We start from the raw sequence: 13661 nt of genomic DNA, 5'->3' as shown, positions 1-13661 counted from the left end.
GTTCCTTGTGTACGACTGTGGTGTCCCATTGTAGGCTGAAGCAATACATGTATGCTCAGTAAGTGGTACTGCTGGTGAATCCAGCTCACATATGAAGTGTTGTACTACCTGAAGCTGTAGGCCTAAACAGCACAGTATGGTGTATGTTCACATTCCCTGGTAACACTGTCTTGTGTATTTCCTGTAGTCTGCACAGATTACATACCTCAGGCATAGGTATCTGTAAGTAGGGGCACACAGTACTGTAAGGTACACAGGTAATGCTCATCTGTGTCGGCATACATGTTTGTGTTGTATGTATGTCTGATGTGTGTGTAATGATGCCTGTACCATGCCCGCAATCACATGTGTGTTACAGGGAATGTGTGTGTACCTAGCAACATTTATACACTGTTACAGCAGTATGCCAGCTATATTAACAACCATGCACATATGTTAGGTAGGGATATGGCATCAACGACTAGGGTGGTTTACTGGTAATACTGTAAATGTACTTTACATTCATTGCATTGGATGACATATTTCTTCATGCATTAGCTTGATATATACCCCCGTGGCAAGGTTGTGCATTGTATCCCAAACAGTGTGCCGAGTACTGGTGTATACTGGTTTGTTATATGGAGTGTGGTAGGCACTGTCAGCCAGTTGTGGGCTGAGCACTATGTGGTATTGAAAGTGCGTATCCTCTGACAGACAAACAGATGCTATATATGGCAGTTAAGTGATATCTGTACTTAATAATGTTAAGTGTGCCACATGACTTGCTCACACATATCGTTTAATTGTCTTCCAGGGTTATGGCTCATCAACGCACTCCGTCATATACAGCTGCGGAGGAACAGGAAATACACAACAGCCTGGTGCAGCACTATACATTGCTGTTTTCCAGGGCCAGCCAGCACCAGCATGAGCGTACTGCACTGTGGCAAGATCTTGTTCGTCGGGTAAATGACATAGGCATGCATAACCAGACATATGAGCAGGTATGCCATCACTGCAGTGATTTAATTAGACATGTCCGGCAGCGTGCATCTGATATCCATAGACAACAGCTTGCCACAGGTGGTGGGGCGGCCATACATCCCCCCCTCCCCAGAGTGGAGGAGCTGCTCCTAAGAGTGGTGGCTCCTGGCCTACCGCAGCAACAGCATCACACGTGTCATCATGGAGGCCGGAGCCACCCAGCATGATGACATGGAGTGTGCAGGTAATATGCCCTAGCTGTAGAATACTGTTACCTGTATTGTTAGAATATGCATATGTGAGATGTGTACTGTGTGTTCAGCAGTCGTGCTGCGTATTGTGTGCAATACTGATATTTGGAATAGTATCTGTACACCTGTGACTGTTGACTGTTGTTCTACTGTAGTTTAGCACACTCACAGTAGCAATGCCACAGTTGTGGCCACTGACAAACTGTGTCATATTCTTGTAAGTCCCTCTGGTGTGACAGCAGGGCAGACAATACATGCTGGTGAGTGTGTTAACACTTTAATATTGGTAATGACATGTGCATGTCATAGGTGAGGTGCAGGCCATGTACACGTAACACACCTATGCATAATGCATGCCATGCATGTTTGCTGTGAGACATTAAACATCTCAGTAAAGTCAGTAGCTGCCTCAATCACATTCAATGCACAGAGCAGCAGACACATTTGTGGCAACACTGTACTGCACATTGGATATGCATAGTTGCTACAGCTGTACACAAGAGAACACGTTTATCATACGCAGTATATGAAAACATGCTACATTTGGCATTACCACACACCCGCTGTAAGGTCACACTTCAGTATCCCACATGTCATGCACACACACATATGATGTACCTCAGGGGTAGAGGCCTATCATGGGGCTGTGCAACACTCTTCAACACACAACACAGTCATGTTAGGCAATGCTCCATATTGGGCACCTCACACACCCATGTACAAAGTGGCTGTGTAATTGTGAACGTAGCCACGGCACTGTTCAGGTACAGCATGCTAGGCGGTGGTCTTGCACACATTAGTAGCTGTGAGTGACCACAAGATGCATGATGATGATGGCACAGGGTACTACACCTCATCCAGTTACAGTGACCACAGTAGTACTCATATCAGTCATTGCTGTGCACCTCAATGTTGTGTGCGTGCAAACATATGCACCTGTACACAATATGCATAGCATGTTGTGTGTGTGCTTACATATGCCAGTATACACAATATGCACGGAAGTCGCCATCCAAACAAAGTGTCACATGTATGTCCTGGAATGCTAGTGGGTGTATAGGTCACATGACACACATTGGGTATGTGTGGTGTTTAATGTTGCAGTCGTGTAGCATACCAACTGGCCATGTCGAGCATTGGGATTCCTTCATGTCAACATGCACCACTCATCCCGTGTGTGTACACAGCATGCATGTGCTACACCTGTGCCCACTATTATCTATGGACACAGACACTGTACTCAGACATGGAAATCTATGTGTCACACAGATAACACATGCAGCCATGGCATGTATACCTGTGAGTGATGGTGCACAGGGCATTGCAGAGCTGATAATACTTGCATAGCAATGTTGTGTCCAGGTACACATCGTGTTCCAGGGTGTAGCCAATCATTGAACAACTACACAGTTGCATCAAAGCCATGTACACTGCCATGAAATAGGGGCATCTACACTTACACTGCATGGTCTTGTGCAACACATATTCTGCATGCTGACGTGTGGTGACTGTTTGCCTTGTGATACTGACACCCACCTTCACCCACTAGAGTATGTGTTGGATTGCTGGTGTGTGTGTTTATGTGCTGTGGTGAGGAGTGTATATGTGTGCATGTGTTCATGTGTGCATGTGTGCATGCATCATGTGCAGACTGTAAAGTGTGTTTCCTGTCTTCCTCTCACAGGTGCTGAGTTAGGGGTGTCCGAAAGCAGCAGTGAACCTGAAGCCACTGCCACGAATAGTGGTGATGATGACACAGGTATTGTGGCACAGGAAGGTTTGACAGGGTCTGTCGTTGGTCCGCCAATCGACAGTACACAGCGTTCAACCCCATCTATGCGCACACTCATACTGTCAATACATCCCTCATCACCAATGGCCATAGGTGAGGGACAGCATACAGTTGGCATTGACCAGGAGAGTGTGGAACCCATGGCACTTGCATCCCCTCACAGTAGCCATAGCCGGATTCCTGGAATGGTACCACAAAGGCAGAGGTCCAGGAGTTCTCAGGAGAGCACCGCTGGTCGTATTGCCCCTGGAAGACGTGCCCTCACAGGTCTTAAAACATCCAGTATGTTCCGGGCTGTAATGCAGGCTCAGGCACATATGGAACGGTACACCAGACAGGGACTTAGGGCACAGAGGGTCCACTACACTGCTATCAATGAAAGCATCCATAACCTTGACGGTGCCATCCGAAATTACACAGAGGTCATTGATAGACGTCGGGGGGAGACAGTAGATGCCCTCCACAATATGTCTTCCATGAACCAGGACCATGCGGGACAGTTGCGCCATCGACGCGGATGCATGCCAGCAACAGCTGGCAGTGGTCGTGGACGGCCCACAGTTCACAGTCACTCCCGTAGTGGCAGTGCCAGCCCCAGCCATGCTGGGGCTGGCCTGTCCATTGACAGTCCCAGTAGACCACGTGCACGTGGCTCTGGCCAGTCCCAGCAGGGACATGGGTCCAGTCATCATACCTCTGCCTCTGATGACAGTACCCAGTCAGGATTGGTACCCGATACTGTCCGTAGCACTCCTGCCAGGCACAGGTACTGTGTCCATGGCTGGAGACAGTGATCTGTACAGCCTAGCAGGTACAGTCTGTGGCCGTCCCACAAACTACTGTATATGGCAGCCACATGGTGGAGCTGTGTGCATGCAGACACACACATTAACCAAACAACTAGGGCTCACACATACATACACACACACACACACACACACACACATTACATCAATGTTGGCCCATGCTGTACTGTTGTCCCTCACACACACACACACACACACACGTCGATTGGATGGGTCAATGTCAGGCTCTGGCAAACAACAACACACCCTGTGCATATGATGATACCTGTGTCGCCTCCTGTCATCTGTAACACTGATGCAGCAACAGGCTAACATGGTGCTGATGTACAGGGTGACATTATAGCAGTGTAGCAATATTTGCAAGTTGTCAACAGGAAAGTGTAATGACATCCTTGTAGGTATGTCTGAGCAGGCATTATGCATCAAAGCTCTGATTCTTAATGTAGCATTGTTTACACCACTGTTAGGTCTGAGTATGTATTGTCCACCCATGTGCCACTTGGCTGAAGTGTAATGTGTTGCCAGCATGTGTTAGTGAGTGGACAGTACGTGTGTAATGTGTGCAGTACAGATTAGCAAGTGTACATCTGTGAACATGGTGGGTGTGCACTGTCTGCATGTACGTGCATGGTGGACACATGGGATGTGTGGCATACCCTGTTGTACACATTAACATCTCATAGTAACTTTCAATGGCCAGTATGCATTCTACTACAGTTATGTACTAACATGTGTGTATGACATGGGTTGACACTATGCTGTGGGTGATACTGTTAATATCTGTCAATGATTTGCAGTCTGGTAGTATACACAACCTCAACAGCATGACTATAAGCAATCATTGGATGATGTCCTGACAAATGACGCACAGTTGTAGGGAACTCAGTAACAGTTGGATCCTTCCGGTACTATACTCTAACACTAACCAGTGGTACTGACCGCCACCCATTCCTGGGACCACACCTGTTTGGCATATAGCCCCCTTAGGTACATGCAAACACACTACGAATGTGTCCATCCACATCTGGAAATGCATGTATTGGCCTACAATGCATTCCCTGGATGGGACACATATCCTACACAAGGGTATCATACAGACAGATACCTGTTGTCTGATACATGCTGTATAGCAGTAAGCCGGCTATGGCATAGTCATCCACATTTACTATACATACTATCCTGCCAGTACCACATCGATGGTAGACCTCAACATGTATGTTGGGTACCAATGTGTACATACAGCCTCGTGTTATGTCATGTGTCCCTTGGTATCCACATACCCATAGGTATTGTGGAGTCCCTCTGTGTATCACATAAGATATTAGAGGCCTGAATGCATATCCACAAGGCAGTTGTACACCTATACAGACTGTCCATTACTGCCAGTCGTTGTTGTGTATGAACATGTCTGACATATACCCCAGGCATATACCCTCACTCACACTACTCTTTAGTAACTGTCATGGGTGTGTGTGGCACAGATGACCTTGGCCACAGATCACAACAGTGGACGGCCTTGTCACATACATACATATGTGACCTACGATCTGAGAAGTAGCGGCACAACCTGTCAATGGAAACAGATGTATTCATGTAATATGCAGGCTTCACACCTATGTACTGATTGAGGGGACATGTACACATATATATATTTGCCACGCAGATACCTGAAGTGTGCAATGCACTTACTGTTTTAATCATAATATGTCCAACCATAGTAAAACCAAAACCCACACCGTATTGACCAACAGTGACACACACACAGTCAGTGTTTGCAGGATTCAAACCCCTACCTAACTATATTATGATACTAGTGAGAGATGCATTAACACGGTGCGCTATTTGCTTTACTGGCTGGTTTCCCTTCTCCATCTGAATTTATAGGATGGTGACATCATCAGACTTTCCAAAGAGGAATGTACCTCTTTTAGTGAGTTTTCCCAGTCTCCAAAAAGGGCACTCCTCTCAAAGGAAACTGCACACATACACACACACACACACACACACACACACACACACACACACACACACACACACTCAGTGTTTGCAGGATTCAAACCCCTACCTAACTATGTTATGATACTAGAGCGAGACACATTAACATGGCACGCTATTTGCTTTACTGGCTGGTTTCCCTTCTCCTGCTGTATTTGTAGGATGGTGACATCATCAGACTTTCCAAAGAAGAATGTACCTCTTTTAGTGAGTTTTCCCAGTCTCCAAAAAAGGCACTCCTCTCAAAGGAAACTGCACACATACACCCCCCACACACATACACACACAGTCAGTGTTTGCAGGATTCAAACCCCTACCTATGTTATGATATTAGAGAGAGACGCATTAACATGGCGCGCTATTTGCATAACTGGCTGGTTTCCCTTCTCCTGCTGTATTTGTAGGATGGTGACATCATCAGACTTTCCAAAGAGGAATGTACTTCTTTTAGTGAGTTTTCCCAGTCTCCAAAAAGGGCACTCCTCTCAAAGGAAACTGTATACACACACACACACACACACACACACACACACACACAGTCAGTGTTTGCAGGATTCAGACCCCTACCTAACTATGTTATGATACTAGAGAGAGAGGCATTAACACGGCATGCTATTTGCTTTACTGGCTGGTTTCCCTTCTCCTGCTGTATTTATAGGATGGTGACATCATCAGACTGGACATGGTGATGTGTGTACACTTTGTTTTATGCCATTCCAGGAATGGTCCATGTGGGTCAGCAGGTGTCAACAGCTTGAACAGGACCTCATAATCCTTACCTTGTGTGATCTATCGGTGGACACATTGACATTCCTTCATATGTCAACACATATTTATGCACAGCTTGTTGGTTTTGTGGATACTACATGTGTCTGGGATGTTGATAAAGGGCTATACAAAGTTTATGTGAGACATGTGTAGCTGTGTTCAGTGATGTATGTCCTGGATGGCTGCCTTGCAAACAGTCTAGCATGTTTGGGAACCATGATCCGCACATGAACATACCACAGTTGGTAGGGTTGTGTGTATGTCAGCTTCCAATAGCTCTGTTTATGACTTCAACCATGATGGACTCCATTACCTTGCAGATCAGATTTCATAGGCGTACTGGACTGTACTTCCCATGGTGTGTTCTGCACCAACACTTGTGGGGAGTGCCATATGTTGCTGTAACACATTCAACGGTTCCACATCCTGTGTAGGGGGTGAGGCTCAGATGACTGTTCAGGTGCAGGATCTGTTTGTTCTGTAGGTTATGCATGACACATATTGGGAATCAATGTATTCCACTTGCTGCCATGCTTTTGGCATTGGGGGTAGCTGCTCATCCATTCTAAATGTGATATCTCCTGGTATGATGATATGGACTATCATCAGTGGGAGGTGGGTATGAATATATATGGGCCTGTCAGGATGTCGGCATTGTCGGTCAGGTACAGTTGGTCCTGACTCAGGACATATATGGGTGTACATTGCTATTTTTGACATAGCTGAAGGAGGTGTCATGATTCAGTCTGGACTCCTTCTCAGCTACTCTTTACAAAACACCAACGAACCTGAGCACTAATCCCTGTTATACTTCTTTTACACGCTTAACACCCTACTGATCCTTTGTGATCAGGCTACAGAGTATGTCATCATAATATCCTGGCATGTCCAGGGGTCAGTTTCGTGTGTACTCTCCAGTCCAGCTGGTGAATATTGTGATGTTGACACAATGTCACATCTGCCTCATGTACACAGACAACCCTCTCCTCCTCCCGACAAACTCAGATATATGTGTGAGATGCACCTATATAGACATACAGGGTGCTGAACTCTCTCGACCCATGACTGGCACAGTCTATCAGGTGGTGAAGGTAACCACACACACGACATATCAGTCTCACATATCCTCTAGCGACAGCACTCAAACCACATTATCACACACAGACATACTTGGATGCTGTAAATGAACTCTGCCTAAGCAGCAGAGACCTCCAAAGCAGACACACACACAACTGCTACCCCACTATAATACCCACATATCACATAGTTCACAATGTCAGTGTGCCACACAGTCACTGCCCTTCTGGCTAAACAACACACCTAATACACTTGTAATAGGCGACACTTATTGTCAGACACACTGACATACCACTCACCAGCCCAAACAAGGGAATAGTCACTTTGAGCTGTCTGTCGGGTGCCAGGATCTGCCACATAACACATGCAGTCAGGTCACTCCAAAGCAAGTACAGGACTGGCACCATCATTGTCCATGCTGGTGCGGAAAACCTCAGACGTTACTCCCTGGACCACACGACATGATACATGGAGGAACACTCTGATCATATAGCCCAGGCCAGTATGACCCTGACCTTGTCTAGCATCTTACACCCACCAATTATGATGTCACAGTATACAGACAAACATATCGCGTTTAACAGTTGGCTAACAAATTGGTGTCATTCATAGGGGATACAGTGTCTGTCAGCCTGTGGTGACATGCTCGGCATGCCACGTAGCTTCACTATGGACAGCTTGCACCTGTCACCCTTGGACTTTTGAATGCTGGCTAAGGCTCTTGCTACCACCATAGTGCCTTTTTTAAGCAGGGCTCAAAAGACAAACCCACCTCCATAGACATTACAGGTTAAATGAAACTAAGGGTAATGCTGCTCAACACCAGATGTGTTACCCTCATATTCTGGCCACTCAGGACTCTCCTCAGTATGGAGGATAGCGATATCTGTGCACTAACAGACGCCTGGTTCAGGCTCACTTATGCACACCAGCACTACCAGGTTATGTTTCATACCATGCTTTCTGACCACAGGACTTGGAACAGACAACACAACTAGGGGGAGTATCCATATACATCACAGATACACAAGCCTCCAGGTTAGTAGCACTGCACAAAGCATCACAGACCATACATATACAACTACCATTGTGCAAAACTGCCTTTCAGTTTGTTGCCTGCTACAGACCACCCTCCCAAACTCAGGAACCACACTCGGCTTTCATGGGAACTATGGAGAATATGAAGGTCTCCACAAACACCATTATATTGGGTGACTTCAAATACACAAATATTGAATGGGGATACTACTCAAGCCCCAACACCCTTCCCCAACAGTCGCTACAATTTGTAGACTCATATGCTATGGCACAACCAGTCAGCACAGCCACAAGGGGGAATACATATTGGAGAATTCAACACCTCGCCAGTACGGAATGCCCGGCCAAACCACAAATCGATAAAACACCAGAGGCCAGCATGTGCAGCAAGTAAATCTTTTATTGAAAAATAGCTATAAATAAGGTATAAAATGCCACAAAGCACTAGTAATGCGTTCAAACCGGTTTCGGCTATTCAGCCTTCTTCAGTGAAAAAAAGCATTTGTCATGCAGAAAATCTCATGAATATTTATACATATCACCAACCAATGGAGAAATGGTATAGTCCAACCCTTAGGCTGGTTATATAGTACTATTGTATATTGATGTATAACCATAGATATCATCATCAGAAAACTGTAAACATTTAACAAAATATAAAACAATATAGAAAATAGCATGTGTTATAAGTACTATATAGAGACCATAAACCACAAAGATAGTAATACTATACTGGGGACATGTTATAAAAAAACATGAAATCCCCATTGACATGAAAATGAGTATAATATGATGCTTTTAACGAAAGATCCATAAAAATCGGATTATAGTACATAATAATGATAAAGGAATATTGTCAACAGTATATTGCGTATTTAGGACATGCTGTGGGCAAGTTACAAAGTATCCAGTGTCATAAGTGGTGTGATTACAGTAACTTATGTAGATATCCTAGTATATTCATGGTACACCATATCAATGTTCTTAATATGCATCTGCTATAAATGATAGTGTTGGATGTGGGATTAATAAACTAAATAGAACCCCCAAAACTTGAATTTGGGCTGATATATAGAGCCTTTTAGTAACAAATATTGATCACCTGAGCTGGCAATAATATGTTTATAAATACTAAATGAAAAAGAGTTCTGTAATATGTAGCTAGACAATGTAGCCTATAACAATTCAGGAATATACAACATAGACTATGTCATATTTTGTGAGTGGATTCATGGTTAATAAACCAATATGATCCGTATCATACCTGGGAAAATGTCAGTAGAATAATTGCAAATTCTTCCCAGTCGTACCACATCTGTAAGATGGTTGCAACATTTACAATGAATCCCAATTATAAATGATCATTATGGCGAGGGGGAAAAAGAGCCCCAAGGTGAATGATCCAATATTTTTCTTTGTGGTTCAATATGCTATGCCACCCCTGTTGGTTACTCCTGTCTCCAGTAATTTTGTCTATAATCATGAACATAAATTTTGCATTATTGTGTTTGAGGGTATGTTGATACAGAGCATTGGTCTCTTTTTTATTCCTGATATCACTTTTATGTTCCCCCATCCTGACTCTGAGTGAACGGGATGTCTGTCCTGTGAATGCTGAGCATTGGCATGTCGCCAAATGTATAACCCAACTACTACTGCAATTTCTAAAAACTCTAAGATCATATACTCTGCTTGTATTTGCACTAGTAAATTGTTTTAATTTACTTACTTGATTGCAGGATGTACAGTGGCCACATGGAAAAGTGCCCAAAGTTGGTCTCCAGACATAGTCATCTGTTTATAGATGGCGCCCCCACTTTCTTTATGCTTGTAATGTGAGAACAAGGGCTCCTAGAGTTTTGCCCCGTTTGGAGGAAAACTGACATTTGGGGCCCAAAACATTTCTTAGTTGGTCGTTGGCTAGTAGTATGTTCCAATTGGCATCAATAATGTTTCTAATAACTCTATGGTTCCTGCCATATGTAGTGACAAACCTTAGTGAAGACCCCTGAGCTGTCGGTTGACGTTTTTTATATTCCAATAGTGTGTTTCTGTCCTGATTATCAGACCATGTACTAGCTGACATTATGTCAAATCGATGATATCCCCTGTCCAAAAATCTATTTTGGAGATCCAATTTGGCATCCTCAAAATTCCGTTTGGATGAACTAATATGTTTAGTCCTCAAAAATTGGGATTTCGGTATGTTGCAGATGCATACTAGATGCGTGGAGTAAGGTGTTATATTGTGGGTATTTCCTGTAGGTCTTGGTAATCAAGGTGTGATCATTGTTCCTATAGACTGTTACATCTAGAAAATTAATGGTATTGGAATTATAAGTTATGGTAAATTGTATACCCCAAATGTTACCATTTAAATATTCTACAAACTCCTTCAGATATGTGGAATCTGCACGCCACACCATCCAACAATCATCTAGGTATCTACGCCAAATATTAATTTCCACCATATATATGTTGTGCAGTGGATTATATATGAAGCATTCTTCAAAGTATGCCATAAATAGGTCCGCATATATGGGGGCAAAAGATGCCCCATAGCAGTACCTTGAAGTTGCCAATAACACTCTCCTTGAAAGTAGAAAACATTCTTGTTAAGCACGTGTTCAGCCATGCATATGATAAGAGTATTGAGACCTGGTGGATATAGATTGGAGTGCTCTAACCAATATTGTAGCGCCTGTAGCCCTGCCCAGTGGGGTATATTGGTATATAGTGATTTGACATCCAACGTACACATGAGCCAATGTGGTTCAAGTTGTGTATCTTGTATAATTTGTAAGAACTGAGTGGTATCTTGTATTCTGGCCCTGACCACTTTCAATAATGGTTTGAGATGTTGTGTCAGAAACATAGATAGTGGTTCTGTAAGGGAGCCAGTACCTGACACAATTGGTCTGCCAAGTGGTTTTCAAATGGATTTATGTATTTTGGGAAGTAGGTACAGAATTTGTTTTTGGGGGTCCATCACTGTTAAGTGTTTATGAGTGTTTTGGGTAATTATACCTTCTTCGTCTGCCAGATTCAAAAATGTATCAATTTCTTTCTTGAAATTTATAGTGGGATCAATTGACATGTGCATATAACATTTAGTATCCGATAATTGTTCCAAACCTTCATTTAAATAGTAGTTCATTGTTCATGACCACAACCGCCCCTCCTTTATCCGCTGGTAGTATAGCAATATTATGATTGTTTCTCAATTCTGTTAGAGCCACTTGTTCAGATGGAGATATTATGTCCCATGATTTGTGATTCAAAGTGTGGGAAATGTAAATCCCTTAAAACTGATTGTTGAAAAATGGACACATGTTTGTTCACTGGGGGGTTGAAATTGAGGTTTATGAAATTTGAAATCAATAGATCTTTGAGATATTTCTGAGGTTTGATCTGAAAATAATATTTTAAGATTAAGGTTACGACAAAAGCTGATAACATCACACACAATATTATATTCATTACAAAAGAAGTTTGGTACAAATCCCAGACCTTTATTGAGTAGCTTTTCTTGCTCATTAGTCAGAGTTATATCAGACAAGTTTAACACATTTTTGTATTCATGTTCTATTGTCAATAGAGTTTCTGTCAATCCCTCTACAGAGTATGTTCTGTTTCCCATGTTTATGTTTGCGGCCACCCCGCTGCCTTTTTCCACTTCTAAAGGGTGTGCAGAGTTAGACCTTTTGCGCATGGGTGATTCTTGAAATTGGGCACTTTCACTATCTGTGTAGGAGGATTCCTCCCCCGATGTACTGGCCAAAAATTTGTCATTATTTTTAAGGATGGACCTGGGTCTTTTCCTGGTTCTGCCCCTTGCCATCCCTTGACTAGTATCCATAAATCTGACAGATCTATGTGTTTCAAAAGTGCGCCCCCTTTGGTAATCCGAGATATCCCTGTTAATTTTTTTAATTTTTCGATCTTTGGTTTGTTTCTCATAGACAGCTAGTTCTTTAGAGAGCCTGATCACTGAACTTTCATATGTGGAAAGTGATTGATATTTTTTACATTCTTCACAGATGGATTTTACTTCTGATAAGTTTATATCAATTATTCTTTCATAATAGGAGGCCAAAATTTTGACAAACATCACAGATGCCTGTTGCAATGCCTTATCCCATTCTGTAGTTAGTCTCTCTTCAGATCTACTAACCACTGGCTGCAAGCGTATTCTAAGACCCCTTGGGAGCCATGTCTTTGTTAATATACACACAAAATAGTCTGAGATGCCAGATGTTGGCTCTGAGGTTTTTTAGACCCTTGTTAAGATTATGGAGGGCCACATCACATCCATCTGTTGGATTAATGACAGACTCATTGTGATTATTGCTTGAGATGCGGTCTATACCGAAGACACCTATGTCATCTCTATCAGCACATAATCCTTGAAGGATTTTATCCAAATCCATGGCTGTAAATTCACTCACAGGAGATCAAAACTGTATGCAATAACTATGTTGTAACCAAAATAAGCTAATTAGACTGTCCAAAGGACTAGCAACCAAAGATAATATTTCCGTGATAGAAAAGGGTCAATCAAAAACAGGGTATATCTCAGGTGCCAAGGGTTGGAAAACCAAGTTAGAGTACTGGTCACTAGAAAGCTATGAGGCAGAACCAGAACAGACGCAGGGCCACACCAATTTCATGTACACATATTCCAATAAACATGAATGTAAAGCAGCTGGTATTGCACCTGTACTGCTGAATTTATCCAATATACACTAGTCCTGAAGACCAAGATTGTGGATTAAGTACCACATACACTCACATTCCTGTTGCTTTGAATATGAATATATAACAAATATACAGTTAAGGTACTAAAAAGTATATTAGTCCTATGCAATATGAGGTATTTAAATATGTATGTATACCAGATTGTCAAAAAAACTAATGGTATGGCATAATCAGCCGGCCAAGAGGCCCAAAGACAGATGTAGCCAGATATCC

Source organism: Protopterus annectens, chromosome 1.part1, assembly GCF_019279795.1.
Source record: "Protopterus annectens isolate FY-2018-M chromosome 1.part1, PAN1.0, whole genome shotgun sequence".
In the NCBI taxonomy this organism is placed as follows: Eukaryota; Metazoa; Chordata; order Ceratodontiformes; family Protopteridae; genus Protopterus; species Protopterus annectens.
Note: the sequence above shows the minus strand (reverse complement) of the source record.